This window comes from Pipra filicauda, unplaced genomic scaffold, assembly GCF_003945595.2.
Source record: "Pipra filicauda isolate LSUMZ 115617 unplaced genomic scaffold, ASM394559v2 scaffold8_size5757611_pilon, whole genome shotgun sequence".
Classification (NCBI taxonomy): domain Eukaryota; kingdom Metazoa; phylum Chordata; class Aves; order Passeriformes; family Pipridae; genus Pipra; species Pipra filicauda.
The window spans coordinates 1,916,689-1,930,125 of record NW_024105087.1 but is presented as its reverse complement, the minus strand read 5'-3'; the positions used below and the strand labels follow the sequence as shown (position 1 = coordinate 1,930,125).

The 13,437-nt window shown below is 36.1% G+C and overlaps 1 protein-coding gene across 2 annotated transcripts in view; it reads right to left on the bottom strand.

Annotated features, from left to right (window-relative positions):
* The window catches only part of LRBA (LPS responsive beige-like anchor protein), a 402,048-nt gene that overhangs the window by 84,592 nt on the left and 304,019 nt on the right, over positions 1 to 13,437 (bottom strand). The gene's annotated exons all lie outside the window — the stretch shown is intronic.

The window sequence follows — 13,437 nt, the reverse complement described above, 5'->3', positions numbered from 1 at the left end:
TAAAGGTTTTTACTGAGAATAAAATCCCAGCTTCTTTGCCATTGTGACACCTTTTGTGTCTCCAAAATTTACTTGTTAAAATTAATAGCAACATCTACATTTCTCACATGTAATTATTACAAAAAAAATCTGTACTTCTTTTGAAGAAGACACTTCAAAAATGAGTCTTTCGTGGAGACCAAAGGAGCTGGGTTAATCTTCTAGCTGTCACTAGATCTTGCTACAAACTTCATACCTAATACATGAACCTAAAATTTCAAGAAGATATCAAATACATTTCACTTTAGGTTCCTGAATTAGGATCTTACTGGAGACTGAAAAGCTGTCTTCATTTATCAATCCACCAATATCCCTGTCATTTTTGTATTTGTATTTTTTTTAATGTTACAAATAGTAACATTAAAAAAAAAACAACAGAAAAACTGAACGTATCTGACCATATCTATTCATTCCTCTTTGTAGTTTCTCAATAATTTCTTGTGAAATTGTCTGCTTCTCTGCCTGTATCACAGCTTTCTGCCACAAGCTTCTCTGTCACTATTCATGTGCCACTACCTTCTCTAGCCTCTGCAGATCTTTGGACTTGAACACCCCAATATGTATCATTTCACTGCAGTCCATAACTGGCTCCTGACAAACATATATTATAGGGGCTACTTTAGATGTTTTTTTTTTTTCTTTCTCACTCTCTTGCTTCTCATGACATCTTCATGATAAAAGGAGCAGCAAAAAGGGGAACCTTTCAGTCAAAGATGTGTGATAATGAAAGAAGCATCCATTCTAGGAAACCCCATGGCCCACTCCAGGGAATACCAATGGAATACATTCCTTACTTTCCTCCTGCACTGGGACTTGCTCTTGTTAGGGAAGTGACAAAACTGACATATAACAGAGATGGCCATCTGGCGAGACCCAGCTTGCCAGGCGGTTTTATCTGATCCTCAGCACGCCTGCCCATCACCAGGTCAACCAAACCGAGGACAATGTTTATACACACTGCAGTAGGAAGGTGTACAAAACAAATCAGAATCAGCGGGATTTATAGTACTGGAAATAAAACTGAGCTAATGTGGCTGTGCTGATGTAGCCAGAAACAAAATTGATCCTGAGTACACGGAATTTACTCATTTCGAGTGCACAGCCCAGCTCACATCAGTCTTCCACATAACCACAATATAAAAATGGTAGCTGAAACAACACAAGCCAGCACACTACTCACACCTTGGGTACAAGGGTCTATAAATGGGTCATAATAGGTCAGATGACATGTCCCATGGGAGGAATATCAAAGGAAAATATTTTATTAAGTAGTCATCCATGGTTACAACAACACAAAGGGAACTTCTCTTTGTATTTGGAAGAGAAACATCCAAACCCAAAAGAATAAATCTAAATACTGCTCTCTCCTAAACTTATTGTAAACCACTAAAGCATACAGGGCAAACTGCAACTGGGACACGGTTCAATAAACAAGAGTAAAGCCAGAAAGGAACACAATCTGCTGAAAATCTGCAAATAGCTCAAATCTGTCCACACCAGCAGTAAAACCAGGCGTAAGAAAAGTTCTGGATGTGAGCTAAGTTTGCATGCAGCTTTGGAATGGATTTTACTCATAGCTTAACTGTGGTACACACACAGCCCAAGGGCGTGTCTGCACGATGTGCTTGTACCAGTCTGAAAGGAGGACACTGACAGTGCAGACATCCAAGTCCACTGCAGTAGCACTGCTTCATGTGCTTTTGGTACCCTAAAGAAAGGTTTAGTAAAGTAACTGACTATAAATCAAATAGTCACATCAGAACATGCAGCAAAATTTAATTCTTAGGTTATTTATATTAGTTTAGGGAAAATATATTATTAAAAGTCTGTTATTAAAAAAGTTATTCTGTGATTTGTTATGAAAACAGAGAACAGTCCAGCAACTCCTGGAGCATGCTTTCACCATCTTCCATTCCTAATCCTCATTACAAAGTTCTTATTCTGCCTCAGAAAGCAGATGGCAAGAGATAATGTCAGTAACAATTAGGAGGCTTCACTGCCTTTAAAGGCTGTCCTGTTATACACTTGTAATAACTTTTTTCAGAAATTTTTAGAAACGGGATACTTTGCACAATGTTATTCTAGTAGATGGTTTGGAACATCCCCAAAACAATTACACAAGTTTTGTTTTGGTGTGTTTTGTTCTGTTTTTTTCCCTTTAAACAATGGAGAATGTTGGCTTTATTATTAATTAAAATTAAACATTATAAATTAAGCTTCCTGCATTATTTTCATTCTATACATTGCAAAACTAAAACCAATTGACTTTCTTAGTATTTTAAATCAACTTCCTCTAAACTACTTGCATGCTGCTGAACCTTTCATGTTTTTATGAACCCAGTTCAACTGTCACTAACAACTAACCTGGATCAGATCCAAAATTTCTTTTTAAACTGTGGCTTAGAAAACGCTTTCCATTTGGACAAGGACAAACATAAAGGACCTCACAAGAGTACATATTATGTCACTTTATCTATGCAGAATTTTGTTTGCTTATGAGTTATATGAATGCCAATTATACTTTTGCTATTATTATCGTTAACATTGCTTTAGAAGCTGTTGCTTTTTATTAACAATGCTAGTCTACCTAAGCAAAATCGAAAGAGGAAATAGGATTTTAGAAAGAAGGAAAAAAAAAGCTGAGGGACAGACAGATTTCATATAATTAATATGTTGGAGATTTATTTTGAAATTTTAATATTTAAGATGGAGAAAAGAAAATTACTTGCAAAGTCAGTCTTGGCAAAAGCCAGGCTACCTTGGTTCTAGAGCCTTCTTTGACCTAGCTAAACATTATCTTTCTATAGAAGTACCCTCCCCTATCCACCTACAAACCAGTTACATTAATGGAACATACACTTGCTCTTTGCTCCTCGTTTAAGTTCCCCTCTGCCAAAATACTATGCCTCATATTTGCACAGACATGAGCAAATCAGAACTCACTAACATGTTCAGTTTGACTGAACCAAGACAGACAGCTAAAACATTCTTTAAGTGGTTAAACTAACCTGGAAAGGACCAGGTAAGCACGAGAAAGAAGCATGAGAAACTCTAGCTCTGATGTTTTACTAATGGTCCTTCATGCTTCAACAGCAGAACAATTATATTGGTTTAAACTGAAGAGTAGAGGCTATTTGTAGCTATTTGAGAATGAAATAAGGAAATAAAAACTGGTCCTTTATTGGATTTGGTTCTGTGTTGACTATATACCTCACAAATGTTACTAATGCAGTTCAACAGAGGAGTAAATATGTACTTACCTTGTAGAATAAAAATTGCAACCTAAGAGATTTACAGTTGCTTGAATTGCTTCAAAAAGAGAAACTGGAAAAGGAATTCACAGTTCTTTACTATTTAAGGGTGGATCAACCATCTGACCGAGGGAACCAACTGCCCAATACATTTATGACTCAGGTGAGCATGACCTGGATCGTCAAAAACCTACATTTGTTTTGCCAAACACATTCTCCTTCTTGACTGACGGGCTATAGTTTGGCCTCTCCTTAAACCAAAAGGGCTACACCTGAACTTTCCATTAAAGGGTAACAACTGATAAATGTGAGGGAACATCTAGCAGGAGGTTGATGCTGAGCAGATGGGCTGAGGTGCAGCAACCTTTTCCATGGGTTTCCACCTCCTGCTTTTGCAAAAGCGCATAATCATCAGGAGCCTCACACCACCCTTCCTTGATACTCCCTGCAGAGCACAGTGCTGCTACAGTTAAACCAAGATCAGAAACACGGCTAACTAGAGCTTGTCTAGCTCTACAAGTCCACACTGCTCACTGCTCCTTAATGAGATAAGTGACAGAGAAAATAGTTACAGAACTTTCCACTCCAAAATGTTTGTACTCTCACTGCAATGCAGCCAGCTGTGGCATTATTTGTGCCAATGCCACCAGTGGTAGAGCAATATTGTAAATCAGGCCACTTAAAATAATAGCCTACGTTAGAAACAAGGCTTTTTCATATAATTTCAGTTATCTAGTTTAAAGTACAGCTTCACAAACATTTGTTCCTGAATAGAGATGGGGAAATGCAGTGAGGGATAGGAAGAAGAGATGGGAAACTTACCTTAACTACATCCCTGCAAGTGCCCTATGTTTTGGAACTATGTCTTCAGATTTTCCTTTCTGTAAATCCAGAAGATCTGTTGTACAGGACTAAAACATCACTAGTTTTGATATGGTTTAGAGAAAGATACTTCTATTTATGAGAGCAAGGAGAGGTGGGTACTATATCTCCCATATTCCTAGAGCTTGTCCTAACCATTGAATGTAAGATCTAGTATTTCATATTACATTTTGTACCACCTAAAAAACTACCTATCTTTTTATTTGTATAAATGTCCCTTTCTGGTTTCTGTTGTTACTCCTCCTGGGCATTGTTGTTATATTCCCAAGCCTAATTACACACTTTATGAAAATTATTATCCTGCAGTAAAGTTAAATCTATCATTTCATGAACAACTTTTACACCTTTGTGTTATGAAACAGAGAATGTCATTTCCTGATTCATATTCTCAGTACTATTTATTATATCGTATGCTTTTACCCTGCTCTTCTTCTAGGAAGAAGAAACTCTCCTCACACTAGGGTTCTTCCTACATCTGTACGATGTTGTAAGCTTTCTCTGTACCCCAGATGGTTTTAGCAGCATTGCTGTTTCTCATACCAGGAGTGGAGTCTTGCCAGGGAAAAGCACTGAAAGCAAAGCCTCAGCTGACTTTTCTTTGTATCCTTCCATGTAGGGCACAGATGGCCAGGTTTTCTCAGCCACTCCTCCTCTTCAGCTGAAGACCACAAATTTTCAATTTATTTCTCCACAGTTCCATGTATGCAAATATTATCAAAATCTCACTTTCTTTTCCAGCAGTTAGGATGGAAACTTCTCTACACTGACTATACTACAAACCCTTTATTTTGAATACTCACCAAATTGAAGTTTAGCAGCATATTTTCACATATGATCTATAAATAAACACTGAAACAAACCAAACAACACCATATCCTACCAGGTCTCTCACCAGTACATTTGTTCTATGCAAGTCCTAACCAATACTAATTCACCTTGCAGGATGAACAACTTGAACATTTCTTTGCAAGACAAAGACTTCCAATCACAGGTTGTAAGTATTAGTACATCAAGTAAGAAACTGCCATTGCTTTCGAACTTATATTTTTCTCCCTTACCAATACTGAGCCTGTGATGCAATTTTTCCATGTTAATCAAAATTCTTAATACATTTTCAACAGTATCCCTCAGAACACCGTTTACAGGGAGTGCCCAGGCACAGCATTCGGAGAACAGACAAAGAGAAGACAGACAGATTTAGTGAACACCTGTTAAATGGGGCAGTGGCTCCAGCACAATTGTTTCCCACTTCATTTCACACAGTAATAACTTTAATGTCCTCCATGGACTTGCTTTCAAACACCAGTTCTACAACATCAAACAACAAAAGAGCTGAAAGCAAATTTAATTGTCTAGATTGCTTCAAATCAACTTTTTTGGATAAAAGCAAATTTACCTATTTCAGTTTTCTTTTTTTTTTAACTGTGTTAACATTCAGATATTTACAACATTTCTCTCCATGTTTTAATAATTATCTCGGGTACAGTAAATTCTCTTACCTCATTAGAAAATCTGCATCTCTCATCACTTTGTTGAATGTCCATAGTTTTAGTTTAGGCTTTGGTTCCTTTTGACTCTTATTCTGGCTTTTCTTACTATTTAACATCTTTCTGTTTCATTTTGCTCTCATTTAAAATATTTGTACTTTTTAGTTTTATTTCTGCGCACCTTGTTTAGTCTCAGACTTCACTAAGATAGACACATATAATAAATGTGTCTAATACATTCATCTATAGATAAATACGTAGTGTCATAATGATCAGCATGTAATTTAAACTCTTTTTAGAATGTGATAGGTTATGGGTTTTTTTAAAATGACAGAATTATGCTAGAATTATTTAATAACTTGAATTTTTTTAAATATGAAGTGTGGCAAATGATGACATCAACTTCTTTAACTTTTTTTTTTTCCATAATAGCAAAGACAGGCAAATTATCTATTATTCCATTAAGCTCTCTTTATTCAGGCTGGCATCTATCACACTTCCAGAAATTATTGAAATGCAAGCATGTGTGGACATTTTTAAATAATTTTACTCTGCTTATATTCTTGAAGTCCAGAGTTGAGCTGTAATTTCAATAAAGTAACTTGTGTGCAGAGTCTAAAGAGATAGTAGGAATTGCAAACAAGATTTGTTAGGAAAGAATAGATTTTACTAACTCTATTTTCTCTTCCTATTTACATATCTGGATTGGAAATAAATTAAATTAATGCCTTTGAGTGGCAAATGAGGATATGCTACCTAGGTCACTGTTTTCATTAAAAAGGTGAAAAAAGTTTCTTTACATCATCACATATATTTTGCTGTATATTAACTTTGTCCTACAGATGCACCTCTCCAACATATTTCATCATATATATTATGCAAACCCCATCTTCCAGTATTAGCATATTTTGATGTATTATGAAACCCAAACTGAATGCTTTCAGCATCCTTACATTCTATTCAAAAGCCTGGTTGGAGTTCACTTTTCATTACTTCCCTCATATTCTTGAATATATTTGAGTTTCTCTGCATAGTAGTCTTCTTTACAAATTAAATCAATAAAAATTCATACATGAAAATTAATAAAGCCAATATACCAACAGAACTGGATTTAAATAAGCATGAATTTCTGGCCATATTTCTTAGATGGCACTTCAATAAAAATAATTTATTCTTATACACACAGAGTCAATTGTACACACAGAAAAATTAGTCTACTTTTTTTTTTATTCCCAGATTTTCAGAATCTTTTCTAAAAGACCATATATCACATTCCTTTAGAAATATTTCCTCTCTACTTTTCAAAAATGTCTTATATTGAACGTTTCTATTATTTTCCCTCTAGAATACCCACAGATTAGGTTTTCACCTGCACTGATTTCACCTATGTGTGGCCATGCTGGCATTACTAATGTTATTCTAGACTTAGCTGCATATGAGATCTGAATAAGGTGCTTCAGAATGGGTAACAAAAGTCTTATTTCCCTCCCTTTCTGTGCTAATAATCAGATCTGTACATGCTATAATTAAAAGACTCTGCTTACAATTACCCAATATTCTTTGATTCTAACTTGCCCTGCACACAAGTATTTCTGAGTGAAAGACAAAAAAGGTTCTAACTTTCAGGAAGTAATTCCAAAAGTGCAAAACATCCTGCAGTGACAAACACAGATGATGAAATTGTTACACATGTGGCTGAATTGGTAGGAATTGACCCTGAGTAACACAGTAACACAGATACACCAATGCACCACCTGGCTCGAATGCAAAACCAAACAGGTTTAAGCCAGTGCTGGTATTCTACATAGAAAAATTGGAAGGGAAAACCAGACAGTGCCTAGAACTGCACACTGTAGTCATGGAAGCACTTCCTGAGGAAAGGAGGAATCCTGCTGCTTACGTTCACACACCATCCTACATTTCTTCAACTGTTTAAGAGACCTTCTGTGTTTCTCTGCCTCTTAGGTACATACAGAGTGCAGCCCCTGTGCTTCCCAGGACTGCCTTGGTTCCTCAGATGAGGAAAAAAAAGATGTGTTAAAAAATACCAAACTTTTATATACCTGCAGTCCAGCAGACTGGACCTCTCACACCCAACTTTGCTGAAGAATAATACTCCTGACAACTTTCTGGATTAGATTGTTACATTTCTGAGACTTCTATAATAAATGGAAATGTTTATTTTGCCTGATACAGGGAACCTTACTTCCTGCACAAACCTCTTTCCATAGTCCCAGCTTGAAAGCAACATAAAATGAATGCAGAGCTTGAAGATAACATAAAATGAGTGTAGCACGGTGTTTTAAGATTCACTGGTAATAGTTATGTTTAAATGTAGAGCTATTTTAAATGCTTTATGCACCCATGTAGCATAGAAGTATTTGCCAGAAAAAGCAAAGTTCCGAATTACTTTTAAATTTGCTTTTGCTATAATAAATGTGATTTTTGCTAAAAATTAATATGCTTGTAGAGTTAATAGATATCCTCCATTCAGAGGATATGGTATACATCTTGTTTAGAATATAATTATAACTTCCAAAGAAAAGCCACAAGCAATCACCAAACAAGAGAAACACAAATGGAAGTAACAGTTCCATCTATTTACTGAAGTAAAGAGTCTGAAAGAACTGGTGTTAAAACTCTTCTCTTTCACCATGATCCATCACTTCTCTTCTACATGAGCAGATATCCATGCCAACAGAACTATCTAAAATACCCTAAGTTGAGTAGAGTTCACAGAGCTATGATTTTCCTTGTCCTCTATTCTACAGTCAAATTCTGTACACATTTCATGTCAGTTGATCACCAGAAGCATTTTAATCATGCAGGGTACACAGGTCAATCTTTATTCCAGCTTTTTAAGACTACATCCAATCCTACTTAGACCAGAATTTCAAAGTAGGTGCTGCACAGATAACAACTCTGATGTTGCACAACCCACTTTTCATTTTAGCATTTTTCCTGCCCTCTTAACATTTTTAACATATTTAACAAGTCAGCTATTACCAGCAATACACAACTAAAATTCTAGCAATCTATTACTAGTAACCTGCAGTTGTGAGCCTTAATTCACAGAGTTCATATCCACATTATTTCTACAGCATTTGCTGTAACTATTTGCAAATACACAGCTGTGGAACCAGGAAAAATACCAAAGAGAGATTTTTCCAAGATAATACAAAAAATCCAGTACATTCTAATTAACAATCACTGCTTTAGCTACTGCTTCAATACCTCTATTTGACTAACAGCAATAGTTTTAATAGATTGAAAGTAGCATAATGTTGTTGAAACCAACTTTTGTTTCGACTCACAAAAGCTGCAGTTCTGAGTGTTGTTGGTGTGTTAGTTGGCAGGGAATGTTGCTTCTTCAGTGTTCTCTGGTGCAAGGTGGAGTTCCCTCCACTAAAAAGTAATGCACCATATCAGCTGATAATGATCCTCTAATTCTCATTATAGATCTTTCTTACCAACTAGTGATCCTTAATACTGATTCATTATGCTCCATTAAAATTTGTAAATGACTGTCCTACCTTCCCTCTCCATTTTACTTATCCTGCCACAATTACTTTGTGTATAGTACCTTTATGTATGTAAGCATTTCATTTGTTTCAGAAAGCATCCTAGCTTCCAATCACTACATTTTCAATTATTTGAAAATTGGATTTCAAAACTTTCAATCCAGCACAGTAATCTCATCACTTTTCTAATTTGTCTTGCATTTTCCCCAGCACTGAATGAAATGGATAAACCTCTAATAATGAAAGGACTAACTCTGCAATAAAGCACTAAAATACTTAAATTGAGATATATTGTGGAAAGCTGTCTTGACAGACCTCAACAACTTTATTATCATTGAAGCAATCTAATTCTCAAAAAGCTGAAGCTCATCAAATCTGTGTGAAATTTAGTTATTATCTGTTGATTAATAGCTTTAAATTAATTCTTACCAATTCAGACATCCAAGCTTCAATGACAAGACAAAATAGATCACTTTACCATTTAGAACAGAAATGCCTTATTGGGATTTTTTGCTATTCCTAACTACCAGTGGGAAGCATGGGACTTTTCCTTGGGTTGCACCTGGTCTTTTTGTCATGCATGATATGAAGAGCATTTAAAATTTCTATCAGCTTTAATGGGGTAATTATCCCCAGCTCCAACACATGAAATTAAATTTCTAAAACAGAAAATTATTCTGAAGGACAGCACCTTACATAACTAAGACTGTGAAGCCAAGAAAAGATGCCAGAAAAATCTATGTTTTAAAAGGTATATCTACTTCCATGTGTGACAACTATTGCCACAGTTTTTGTTTAAGACTTCTGTATCCAAACCACATCTGCACATCTATCTCTTTATATTCTCTCCTTCCCAATTTACTTCCCATTCCTTTTTTCTACAGGACTCTGATAAGCATGGGAGAAACAAATCCCCTTTGCTCACATACTAATGGCCTAAAGATATCACAACTTGGAATTAATAAAGTAAGGATGCAACAGTATGTTGCATTTGAGATTTTTCTGTTTTGTTTGGGGGGAGGAATTATAGTTTTATCTTATTTAAGAGTCTGTGAATTTTTTGACTGTTATTAAGCTGATACTATAATTCTTATTACACACACATTTATAAAATGATGGATTTATACAACAGTACAATTATTGTCAACTGCACCTGTGTAAATGGAAAACTGCTTTCAGATGTCTTAGCAGTTATCCTCTGACACTAAATACAGAGCTTAGAGGTACGTAAGTTTTCGGAATGTTAAAAACACAGTCACTTTTCCATCAAACTATTGACTGTCTCAGAGAAGAATATCCTACCCCCCCACTGATTCGTGCTATTATAAAACACAGTACTATCACAGTCTAATACAAAGCACCAACTATATACAAAAGCAATAGCTGCATTTTGGAGTTCTTTGTATTGCTCAGAATGACATCCTGATGGTATCATTTAGCTCATCATGACATTCCATCAATCAAAATCCAGTTTTAATTACACACCATTCTGCTTTTTCTCTCAGAGCAAACACAGCGGACATGCAACGACCTATTTCAATTAAAATACATACTTTATAGAATTAAAAATAGGTTGGAAATCACTTTTAAATCAGCTATCAGCCTGTCAATTAATGTTCTGAACCCCTGCTATTGACCCAGTACTGTACAAGCTGTTATTATGCACTGTCCTACATATCATCTGTTCCCCGTGCTGCTCCGTTCCAGAAAGACAGACAGCTGCAGCACTATATCCCTGTTCAACCTGAGGACCATCTGACTTTAATTGTAGCACACAGCTTGATGTGGGTCTGGTTATGAGAAGCCAAAGTATCACACTGTAATAATCTGGAAAAGCAGAAACCTGCCAACACAAGGCTGCGAACAGGGGCTTGGGCTGTCTGGCTGGCTGACGGGCTGCAGGAAATATGATTAATGAGCAAGGTATAATGATATCAGGAACCCGATTAGCACCACAAAAAGGTCACAGATCAAAGTAGTATGCATTTCATGAGCTCCAATCGTTGTGTAAGATCTGTGGACTTAAAGAGGTAAACTGAAATGCAAAGGGAAAAAATATCTGTGCGTGATAGCTTGCAAAACGAGCACTTAAAATACTATAATCGCTATTTTGTCTGAACCAGGAAGCAGTGAGGAAATATTAACTGAATGAATCAGCCCATGCCACATTGTAGCAAGCTTTTCTTGATAGTATTCCCGAGGATCTGAGCTTTAAGAATTCTTCCTAAACGCACCTATTCTACTTAAAATTAAACAATGCTGATTTGATGCTGATGGTAACCAATCCACTAAGTATTAACAAGAAAAAGCAATTTAATATTTGCATGTAATTTTCTCAGTTTTATTCCGCTGCAAAAATGGCAGATTACAGAGAGCATCTTCCACACCAGCACTAACAGCACCACTACCACCACAATAAGTTCAACTACATCTCACAGAAGCAGTTAAAGTAATTCACTGGCACAGAGTTTAAATTTAATGCTACCAGACTGACCAAAACTTGGTATCTGAATTATCGAAACAGTATCAGGGACCTACAGTGTTACCAAAAGGGATGATGTCTGGCATGCTTTAATATACCATCACTTCATAAATTATTTCTTACTTTTGTAATTAGCTTAAGCCTTTAAAAAAAAAATCTCTTCTGTCCAATTAATACTTGAAAACTGCATGCTCCTGTAAAAGTACACCCTGAGAACACAGCAAAAGTGAGGGATATCAAAGAAAGCTTCAAGAAAGGAGGCAGAGACTTGGGAAATGGAGGAAGAATGAGGGAATGGTAGGTCCCAGCATACAGAGAAGTGAGGGTGAGAAAAACTTGGCTCAAGGCTAGAAATGAGGAAAAGAAAATTAAGAGCTAAAACCTTAGGAAAGGAAGAAGTGGGACATGGAGAATAACTTCACAGTGTGGAAAGCCAAATCTGTAATTAATAGAATAAAAACTATATTTTATGTAAAAGCTAAAATACCACAATTGTGAGAGATCAAGGCCACCATCTGTCTTTGACAAGTCTGCTTGAGAACACAATTTGTCATTTCTCAGGTTATCCCGAATCCCCAGCACAGGCCAAACTCAAAGAGGTGTCAGGCTACTCCCCTTACCTATTACCTATCACCACAACAGGAAGATCAAAAGCTGTCTTTCAATATAGTTTGCCAAGTAGTCCTACTAAATGTTAGTGTATTTCATAGCTGATTTAAATAAAATTTGCACATGCTTCTTTCTACATGAAGGAATTCATATAGAAACTAAATTCACACTACATACTTCGTGATTATTATGATGCACTTACAACTGCCTGCAGAAACCTAGGCCACACAGCATTCCTGAAAACCATGGTGTCATGTCACCAGTAAAAGTGCAGTGTAAAGCATTCTGATAACTTCTAAATCACAGATTTCTTCTGATGTGAATGTTCTGCAAAGTTATGGATATGAGTTCTGATGTTCCACCAACATAAGAACGTTTTCAATTCCTATTTTCAACCATAGGAGTGTCAGGATGTTATCCTGATAAGCCTGGCATCTGGAAGGCTTTTGAAAACTTCCATGCCATAATTCAGTATTTCCAGTTAGCCGACTACCACATGAAAACTACAGCCTAATTTTTCAAGATTTGTTAAGAAAAGCTTCTCTTATTTATTTTAGAATGCCATCCATGCAGAATTCTTTCATTTGAGAAAGGCCTACCACAGCTTTTGAGAACGTTCTCAAAAACCAACAATGACAGCGCAAGGGTTATGCTGTAATCCATTACGCTGCCCAGAGGGCACATTGAAGGCAGGCAGTGATAACAATCGGATTTTTCCAAAGCAGGGAAAAGAATAGTTACAGAGGTTTGGGGAATGAAGCAGGCAAAGGAGAATTTGGCTTTATTTTCTTGAAAAAAAAGGCTCTGAAAAATATCAATTTAATGGAAGAAATCGAAGAGGTGACAGAAGACTTAAAATACAATCTTCTTTCCTGAGGTGTTCACGGATCTTTGGAGTTAAATGGACACTAAAATTAAGAAACCCTAAAATTACAGTCAAGTAATTGGAGTGATATTTTTATGATTAAACAAGCTTTTTCAAGTCTCTGTAAAGTGATGATTTTATTAGCTCTTTAGAACCACAAGAGCTGACACACAAATAGAGTAAGATCTGCACCCTCAAACTTTTTTGAGCAATTCTAAAGAATGAGCAATGCTTTGTGCCTTTTTTCTTCTTAGACTTGTAAATCTATTTCTTCAGATAATTTCAGACATAGTCCTTTTAT